General features: G+C 37.2%; 1 pseudogene; it reads left to right on the forward strand.

The window, feature by feature from the left end:
- The first annotated feature begins 266 nt into the window (after positions 1-266).
- Positions 267-6,563, forward strand: LOC101112548 (olfactory receptor 10AG1-like; annotated as a pseudogene).
- The last annotated feature ends 4,041 nt before the right edge of the window (positions 6,564-10,604 follow it).

Below are 10,604 nucleotides of genomic sequence, written 5' to 3' on the forward strand. Positions count from 1 at the left end.
AATCTGAATAAAAGTTATGAATACTGAATTTGTACACACTATATTGAAATACACAATTTTTATTTTTATTTATTTTAATATAAATTTATTTTAATTAGAGGCTAATTACTTTACAATATTGTATTGATTTTGCTATACACAATTTTAAAAATTAAATACCATTTAAAAATATTGAGTGGTTAGCTGATGAATTTTGTTTTAGAAAAATAGCTAAATATGCAGAATGTCAAAGTTAAAAAGATGTTGGAAATACAACTGAAAAAAAAACTCATTAAAAAGAATTAACCATATATATCCCTAAAACTATTTTATATTGCTTAAGACATTTAAAAAAGCAAAAAAAAATTTTTTTTGGATTGATAATGAAAAACAGAATGGAGAGGTCAAGTGAAAATATCAAGTTATTTCACAAAGGGACTTAAATTCAGAATTTGTATTTTTGAGTGGTCAGATGAATAGCAAAATTACAATCACATATCTTCAGAACTATATAAATATTGTATATAGCAGAGAAAGAAAGATTAAAGTGTTCTTTAATTTACAGATAGATTTAATAATGATGAAAAACACACCTCATCACACATTTAGAGCACCTGGTGTTATAGGTTTGGTTTTTATAGGAAATTGAAAAATAGAAAGTTGCAGCCTCCTGTTTTGTAAATAAGAAAACAAGAGCTAGTGAAAGTGAAATAATAGTACCTCTGACTGGATCATTCCCACAGATGAAATATGAAGAGATGGAAGCAAAAGACAACATGTCCAAAGTGATGGACTCTGTACTCCTGGGGTTTTCTGACCTTCCAAACCTCCAAGGGCTATTTGGGTTGTTCTCCATCATTCACATCATTATCTTAACTGGAAACAGTCTCATAATAATACTAACTAGGCTTGACCTTGCACTGCACAAACCCATGTATTTCTTTTTGGCAAACTTTTCCACCTTGGAAATCTGTTCCAAGTCTGTCACTCTTCCTAGGATTCTGGTGAACCATTTGGCTCAGGACAGAAGCATTTCTGTGCTGGACTGTGCTGCCCAAATGTGCTTCTTCCTTATCCTCAGAGCCACTGAGTGCTTCCTCCTGGCAGTGATGGCCTATGACCTCTGTGTAGCCGTCTGCGACCCTCTGCACTATCCCCTGGTCATGACCGCAAAGCTGTGCCTCCAGCTGGCTGTGGGCTCCTGGGTCAGTGGAATCCCAGTGCAGATAGGGCATATGTGCTGGATCTCTCTGCGTTTCTGCCATTCAAACAAGATTAACCACTTCTGTGACATCCCCCCATTCTGAAGCTGGCCTGCGGAGACACTTTTGCACATGAGCTCCCAGTCTATGCAGTAGCTCTGCTGTTTGTTGCTGTACCTTTTATGCTGATCCTTGCCTCTTACAGCAAAATCAGTTCCACTATTCTGAGGTTGCCAACAGCCAGAGTAAGAGCCAAAGCCTTCTCCACGTGTTCTTCTCACCTGTTGGTTGTGCTTTTATTCTTTGAATCTGCTTCCATTACCTACTTAAGGCCCAAATCCAGACATTCTGCAGGAACTGACAGACTCCTCTCTGTTCTACACCATAGTGACTCCAATGTGCAATCCCATGATATACAGCCTTTGGAACAAGGATGTGATTGCAGCATTGAGAAAACTGTTACTTAAAATACAGATTGAAGGCAGGAGGAGATGGGATGGATGGGATGACAGAGGATGAGATGGTTGGATGGCATTACCAACTCAATGGACATGAGTGTGAGCAAGCTCCAGGAGTTGGTGATGAATAGGGAAGCCTGGTGTGCTGCAGCCCATGGGGTCACAAAAGATTGGACTCCACTGAGTGACGGAAAACATATAAATATACTGTGATGAGAATATTTATAAATGTTTTAGCTGTTTGTCACACAGTTACCAGATAAAGATTTTAAATATCTATATTTTCTCCTTAAAAACTTGACTATTGCTAGCTTATAAGATACTTTTAGATACTTTAAAATAACCCACAGTTGACTGTGCTTAAATATTTATTAGGCTTCCCTGATGGCTCAGATAGTAAAGAATCTGCCTGTAATGCGGGAGACCTGGGTTCGATCCCTGGGTTGGGAAGATCCTCTGGAGGAGGGAATGGCTACCCACTCCAGTGTTCTTGCCTGGAGAATCCTCACGGACAGAGGTGCCTGGCGGGATAATTAGTCAAAGCGTCTTCAATATTTCATACCTAAATAATCTTGTATTGTGAATAAAGAACAATGTTCATGACATACTTTATGAAAAAACAAAATAGAATTCAAGCTCTTAAGACTTTTGGCTTAAATATACCTTAAAATATGCAAGATTCCTTACCTAAATCACAGCTTCTATTTTTCCACTTCTATTGTTGGCATTTTTTTGGTTCAGTTGCATGGAAACTGACCAGTAGCAGTTAAGTAATGACTATTTGAAGGAGGAATTGAACAAGCAAATGAACAAATGCATATTACCTTGCCCTATTGCAGAGTCCTGGCAAAATCCAGAAACTTCAAAGGATCAATAGACACTAAGAATATGTTTATTTAGCCCACTGTACCCTCATGAGGAATTACTTCAATCATCATAACAAAAGCAAATCTGAGTATTTTTCCCAACTGCATTCTATAGAAGAATCTCCCTGTTTGTCTCAACACTTTTACTTTGTACATATTTCTATATTCTATGTAGCAATTTTGACCCCAAAATAATCTGCTTTGAATTATTTCATCACTGCCTTCCAAACTATCCCAATGCTAATTAATATTAAAAAATAAAATATATGCATTTTTAATGTGAGGAAAATGTTAGAAGTTCTTTTCAGAATTACACAAAGTTTCCACAATTGCATTTACATTAGTGTGCATTGCCTAGTCCTCCATCCTTCTCTAAGTGATATGATTTTTAAACCTTTGAACTGATATTCACAAGGAAAATGAGCATCTGTCAATAGAATCATTAACAGGTATCCTCCCAATTCCATTCAGATGGCATGGTGGTAAAGAATCTGCCTGCCAATGCAGGAGATGCAAGAGACACGAGTTCCATCCCTGGGTCAGGAAGATCCCTTGGAACAGGAAATGGCAACTCGCTGCCATCTTCTTGCCTGTGAAATTTCATGAACATGTAGCCTTGTGGGCTGCAGTCCAGGCAGTCCCAAAGAATCAGATACAACCGAGCTACTGAGAGCGTACACACACACACACACACACACACACACACACACACACACACTCAGCAACTCATTTAGAGAATATGTCCGCTGGCAGTTCTTTTGACAGTATATTTTTTGTTGTTTTAGTTATAACTGTACACATGTGTATAAGGCAATGTTAGCTCCTGTCGTGAAGCTAGTTATAGTTCACGTCTCAGTCCATTTGCTTCCTTTAATATCTAGGCAGTAAATATGACGTACTAGGTTTAGTTATTTATGCATTTTATTCATAGTGTCTATATGCATATATGCCTTCTAATTAAATGTTTAGTGTATTAATATACTTTTATATATAGTCCATAATGTAATCTAGGATGAGGATTATAATAGTGATGATAAAGAGGACAATAGCAGTTTTGTTTCTGAAATTTAGGAAAGCAGGAATCACAACGTCACAGAAATAGTGCTGTTCCCTAAATTCACAAAATGTCATGTGTAAAGCAAGTGATTCAATTATGCATATACAGGTACCTTTTCTGTTTCAAACTCTCTCCCCGTTTGCATTGTTACATAATTCTGAGCAGCACTCCCTGTGCTGTATGTAGGTCTTCATTCAACATCCATTTTAAACATAGCAGTGTGTTCATCACCCCTTTCTTTTTTAAAAATTCTGCATGTGAATGATATGATGTGATATTTCTCTATGTCTGACTTCACTCAGTATGACAATCTCTAGGTCCATCCGTGTTGTTGCAAATGACATCACTTCATTCTTTTTAGCAGCTGAATAATATCAGGTTTTAATACTTTTAATGTGTGTGTTATGACTGATGTTTTGGATGTTCCAAGGGAAGTGTGCTTTTCTTTTCTGTTCATGCATTCAACCCAACTTCATCCAATTTCTGAACTTCTGTGGATGTAGACAGCTGTGTATATAGACACATTTCATAAGCATTTTGCAAAAATTTAATATATCCACAATGTCAATGGGAAGAATAGTAAGAAAGGCCCTGGAATGACCTCTTGATATTTCAAAGAAAAGCATTGCATGCTTCTGTAAGTGTGGCTTTCATAATTATGATATTCCACAGCTAGGAATTTGATGATTTGAAAGTAGTTGTTTGACAAATCTCTTACATTTTAAATAATATTTCATTTTGTAATCAATTTTGTTGTTGTATAATTCTGACATGTAAAAGCATTGTTAAACCTGCAGGCCTTGAACTTTTCTTATAACTTGGTTCATAACAAGTATGACCCCTTCATTATTACTTGAAATAGTGGCCCAAAGATAAAAATGATTTCAAGAGACATTGTTAATAATACCTGTATCTGCACTGATCTGTACTCATTTCAATCTATTTTTGTTTTGAATATTCATACAGTCTTAATAAGCTCCTACATCTAAAATTTTATCATTAAGCTAAAATCAGCAAAATGTTTTTGAAAGGTCTCTAAAGGAGGACTAAGTTGTCTTAATCGTCTTCACAAATATAAAGTGAAAGTGAAAGTTGCTCAGTTGTGTCCTACTCTTTGTGACCCCATGGACAGTCCATGGAATTCTCCAGGCCGGAATACTGGAGTGGGTAGCCTTGCCATTCTCCAGGGGATCTTCCCAATTCAGGGTTCGAACCCAGGTCTCCCTCATTTCAGGGAGATTCTTTACTAGCTGAGTCACAAGGGAAGCCCAAGAATATTGGAGTCAGTAGACTATCCCTTCTCCAGAGAATCTTCCCGACCCAGGAATCAAACCAAGGTCTTCTGCATTGCAGGCAGATTCTTTACCAAATGAGCTATCAGGGAAGCCCAAACAGAAAATACAAGCTAAAAGGGAAAATATTTGAGTCACACATTTCAAATAAGAAATATATAGAAAGATTACACAAAGAACTCTCAAAACCAACAGGAAGAAAAGAAGCAATCTAACATCAATGTACAAGATTTTTCTTTTTTCCTTCACTGGAATGTCATTGCTATTCAGGATTATGCTAGTTTTTACTGTACAATGAAGTGAATTAGCTATATGTTTGCATACCTCCCCTCCCTCCGACCCCTGAAGTCATCTAGGTCACCGCAGAGCACTGAGTTGAGCTCCCTGTGCTTTACAGCAGGCTCCCACTAGCTCTCTGGCCATCATCAAAAATCTACAAACAAAAAACACTAGAGAAGGTATGGAGAAAAGGGAATCCTCATGCACTGTTGGCGGGAACTTAAACTGATACAGCCACTGTGCAGACCAGTATGGAGGTTCCTTAAGAAACTAAAAAAGTAGAACTGCCATTGACTCAAGTATTCCACTACTGGGCAGATACCCTGAGAAAACCATAATTCAAAAAGACACATGGACCCAAATGTTCACTGCAGCACTATTTACAATAGCCAGGACATGGAAGCAATCTAAATGTCCACTAAATGTACAAAACTCTTAAATAGATATTTTACTAAAGGAGATAATCAGAAGTCAAATGATCACATAAGGGATAGTCACTGTCACTAGTCATTATCAAAATGCAAATGAAAACAAAAATGAGATTATGCTACACATGTATTTCAATTGTTAGAGTTAAACAAAACAAATTACAAAATGATATAATTCAAAATTGGTGTGTGTATATATATATAAGTTTTGAATAGCTTTCAATGCAGGGCATCAAATTTCTAAATTATCTCTTTATTAATCTTCATAAGAGTATAAGTCTACTCCTACTTTGTATAGTTAAATCTGATATTCTTCTCCATTGCATTTTGTAAGTCTATGTGTCTTTGTAGGGTGTGCTACAGAAAACACTGTTCTATTATTTTATAATCACTGTACCAAGAGTTGCCACAATTAACTTAAGGGCATGCTTGGCTGGGGAGACGATACAGTAACTTCTTGGAGCTTTGAAGTGAAGAAGTGAAGTCGCTCAGTCGTGTCTGACTCTGGAACGCCATGGACTGTAGCCTATGAGGCTCCTCCATCCGTAGGGTTTTCCAGGCAAGAGTGCTGGAGTGGATTGCCATTTCCTTCTCCAGGGGATCTTCCCGACCCAGGAATCGAACCGGGGTCTCCCGCATTGCAGGCAGACGCTTTACCGTCTGAGCCACCAGGGAAGCCTTTTGTGACGGCTGAGGGCAGTTGATAGAAATGGAAGTCTTGGCCGGACACACGCAGCCCAGCTAGAAATATTTCCGTCCTCTCTTCCAGTTTAGCGTGATATGGTAATGAATGTTGATATGAGGGGTCATACCTGGAAATTCAGTATTCTGTTTCCGATTTGTACATCTGAAAAGGAGTGAGTGAGCATTCCTTTGTGTCCCCCTGTAGTCTGGGAGGCAGTGAGGACTACCCGGCTCATGTGGATGGAGAGGTGGAAGATCTGTGTTGAAGAAGCCACAGCTGCTCCGACAGTCCTGGATTTCTTGCTTCAGAACACTTAATATCAGAAAAACAAAATTCCCTGTAAGACAGTGAACATTTACATCTGTTTAGACCATCTTTATTTTATAAAAATGATGTACCATCATAAATTATTGTTTTACAATGGACATGGAAATGGAAGATCTGCATTGAAGATGACACAGTTGCCCTGACAGTCCTGGATTTCTTACTGCAGAACTCTTAATGAGAGAAAAACAAAATTCCCTGTAAAACAGTATATATTTACATCTTTTCAGACCATCTTTATTTTATAAAAATAATATATCATCACAAATTAATGTTTTACAATGCTTTTATTTCTTAGTAATTACAAAAATCAGCAAGAGATATAGAGAATGTAGAGAACAGGTGGTATAGACAGGTATGGTTTTGCTTGTTGTACCAAACTTCTTGAGTGGCAAGCAGAAAGGTTTAGCTCAATTAGAAAGTGACCTGGGGAAGAAGCTGATCCAAAGGGTAAGAATAATTATTATTTAAAGAGCCCTATTTGTTATGAAGATAGAAGATATTTTAGAGAGTGGTTAAGCCTGGTATCAAATTCTTGGTATCACGAATTACCTTACTGCCAAAAAAAAAAAAAAAAAAAAAAAGCAAAAAAAAAACCAACCAAACAAACCCAAAACACACCTTTCACAGTTTCTATCAGCTTTTAACTCAACAACTCAATTAATAAAGGTAAGCATTATATTTAACTTCAATCCAAACAGGTAAGCATACCTCATTTTTGTCCAATGTCTAATTTAGTTTTAAATGTACTTATTTACATGTAACATCAGGCAAAAACCACTCATTTCAGAAAGTTTAGCAAGGAAACTCTTGTTATTGTTGTTTAATTTCAAAACCCTGATTCAGATAGCCTTTTTAGTTTTCTGACCCACATCATTATATTATCAAATAAAAAGTTACAAAAGTACTTTATAATATAGTGTGGGCCAGTATACCAAAGTTTACCAGCCTCTGCCTCACTATCATAATAATTTAAATGCTAACCTTTATTAAGTGATTGCTATGTGCTAAGTTTGTATTTAAGAAGTTTGCATGTATTAAATCTGGGGATATCTCATTAAAATTAATTGTATATCAACCTAGATAGCATATTGACAAGCAGAAACATTACTTTGCCAACAAAGGTCCGTCTAGTCAAGGCTATGGTTTTTCCAGTGGTCATGTATAGATGTGAGAGTTGGACTGTGAAGAAAGCTGAGCACCGAAGAATTGATGCTTTTGAAGTGTGGTGTTGGAGAAGACTCTTGAGAGTGCCTTGGACTGCAAGGAGATCCAACCAGTCCATCCTAAAGGAGATCAGTCCTAGGTGTTCTTTGGATGCTGAAGTTCAAATGATGCTGAAGCTGAAACTCCAGTACTTTGGCCATCTCATGCGAAGAGTTAACTCATTGGAAAAAACCCTGGTGCTGGGAGGGATTGGGAGCAGGAGAAGGGGACGATAGAGGAGATGGCTGGATGGCATCACTGACTTGATGGACATGAGTTTGAGTGAACTCCGGGAGTTGGTGAAAGACAGGGAGGCCTGGCATGCTGCAATTCATGGTGTCGCAAAGAGTTGGACATGACTAAGTGACTGAACTGAACTGAAGGAATAAGATAGTAAATGAACTTTATTAAAAAGATTTTGTACCCTATTTACATCAAATCCTGTTTGTTAAAAATAACTTTTATGGTAACTGAATCTGACAATATGAAAGAGATTTTGGTATGTTTTCATTTTAATCTTTAGAAACTTCAAATAAGGAATTCAGTTCAATTCAGTTCAGTCGCTCAGTTGTGACTGACTCTTTGTGACCCCATGGACTGCGGCACACGGAATTAGACTCTTTGAGTCACCAATTTTAGACTTTTATTTCCTATCTTCAATTTGATTTTACAAACTTGCTTTCAATAGCACCATGTACATTTTAATGATAGATAATGTACATGCTTATTATAATCCTCACACAGTGAAAAGACCAGAAAAGCAAACATAAGTTATTCGGATAAAAACGAGGGGTAGTATGGGGAGGGTGGTGGGAGGGGGGTTCAGGATTAGGAACACATGTACACCCGTGGCGGAATCATGTTGATGTATGGCAAAACCAATACAATATTATAAAGTAAAAAAAAAAAATTAAATTAAACAAACAAACAAAAGTGGCTACATAACCTGAACAGTTTAGTGTCTCTTCTTTCTGAGTGTAGTATTAGTGCTATCTAAAGGTTTCCAGAACTTGGAAACCAGTAGTGACATTGCAAGATCTGAGAAGAAAAATTTTGATGAGATAGAGTTTATAAAACTAAGTGTAACTTGGGTAGGATTTGAATAGTTTTGATATTTCTTACTTTAAATATGATTTTACTTTGATAATTCCACTTAAGATTCATAAAATCTTGCTCCATTTGACAAAGAAAAGCAAAGTTAAGGACAAAAAATATTTTAGTAAATTAAGAACACTGTATTTTTTATTGCAAGTTCTTTTTTTTGGACTTCGGGCTGTTTTTTGAACCTGAGTTTCAGTATGATTTTCTTCTTTTTTTAATTTTATTTTCATTTTATTTTACTTTACAATACTGTATTGGTATTGCCATACATTGACATGAATCCACCACGGGTGTATACAAGCTCCCAATCCTGAATCCCCCTCCCACCTCCCACCCCATATCATCTCTCTGGATCATCCCCATGCACCAGCCCCAAGCATCCGGTATCCTGTATCGAACATAGATTGGCACTTCGTTTCTTACATGGTGGTATACCTGTTTCAATGCCATTCTCCTAAATCATCCCACCCTCTCCCTCTCCCTCAGAGTCCAAAAGTCCGTTTTTACATCTGTGTCTCTTTTGCTGTCTCGCATACAGGGTCATCATTACCATCTTTCTAAATTCCGTATATATGTGTCAGTATACTGTATTGGTGTTTTTCTTTCTGGCTTACTTCACTCTGTATAATTGGCTCCAGTTTCATCCACCTCATTAGAACTGATTCAGATGTATTCTTTTTAATGGCTGAGTAATACTCCATTGTGTATATGTACCACAGCTTTCTTATCCATTGGTCTGCTGATGGACATCTAGGTTGTTTCCATGTCCTGGCTATGATAAACAGTGCTGCAATGAACATTGGGGTACATGTGTCTCTTTCAATTCTGGTTTCCTTGGTGTGTATGCCCAGCAGTGGGATTGCTGGTTATAAGGCAGCTCTATTTGCAATTTTTAAAGGAATCTCCACACTGTTTTCCATAGTGGCTGTACTAGTTTGCATTCCCATCAACAGTGTAAGAGGGTTCCCTTTTCTCCACATCCTCTCCAGCATTTATTGCTTGTAGACTTTTGGATCACAGCCATTCTGACTGGTGTGAAATGGTACATCATTGTGGTCTTGATTTGCATTTCTCTGATAATGAGTGATGTTGAGCATCTTTTCATGTGTTTGTTAGCCATCCGTATGTCTTCTTTGGAGAAATGCCTATTTTGTTCTTTGGCCCATTTTTTGATTGGGTCGTTTATTTTTCTGGAATTGAGCTGCATAAGTTGCTTGTATATTTTTGAGATTAGTTGTTTGTCAGTTGTTTCATTTGCTATTGTTTTCTCCCATTCAGAAGGCTGTCTTTTCACCTTGCTTATATTTTCCTTTGTTGTGCAGAAGCTTTTAATTTTAATTAGATCCCATTTGTTTATTTTTGCTTTTATTTCCAGTATTCTGGGAGGTGGATCATAGAGGATCCTGCTGTGATTTATGTTGGAGAGTGTTTTGCCTAAGTTCTCCTCTAGGAGTTTTATAGTTTCTGGTCTTATGTTTAGATCTTTAATCCATTTGGAGTTTATTCTTGTGTGTGGTGTTAGAAAGTGTTCTATTTTCATTCTTTTACAAGTGGTTGACCAGTTTTCCCAGCACCACTTGTTAAAGAGATTGTCTTTACTCCATTGTATATTCTTGCCTCCTTTGTCGAAGATAAGGTGTCCATAGGTGTGTGGATTTATCTCTGGGCTTTCTATTTTGTTCCACTGATCTATATGTCTGTCTTTGTGCCAGTACCATACTGTCTTA

Source organism: Ovis aries, chromosome 3 (assembly GCF_016772045.2).
Source record: "Ovis aries strain OAR_USU_Benz2616 breed Rambouillet chromosome 3, ARS-UI_Ramb_v3.0, whole genome shotgun sequence".
NCBI classification, from domain to species: domain Eukaryota; kingdom Metazoa; phylum Chordata; class Mammalia; order Artiodactyla; family Bovidae; genus Ovis; species Ovis aries.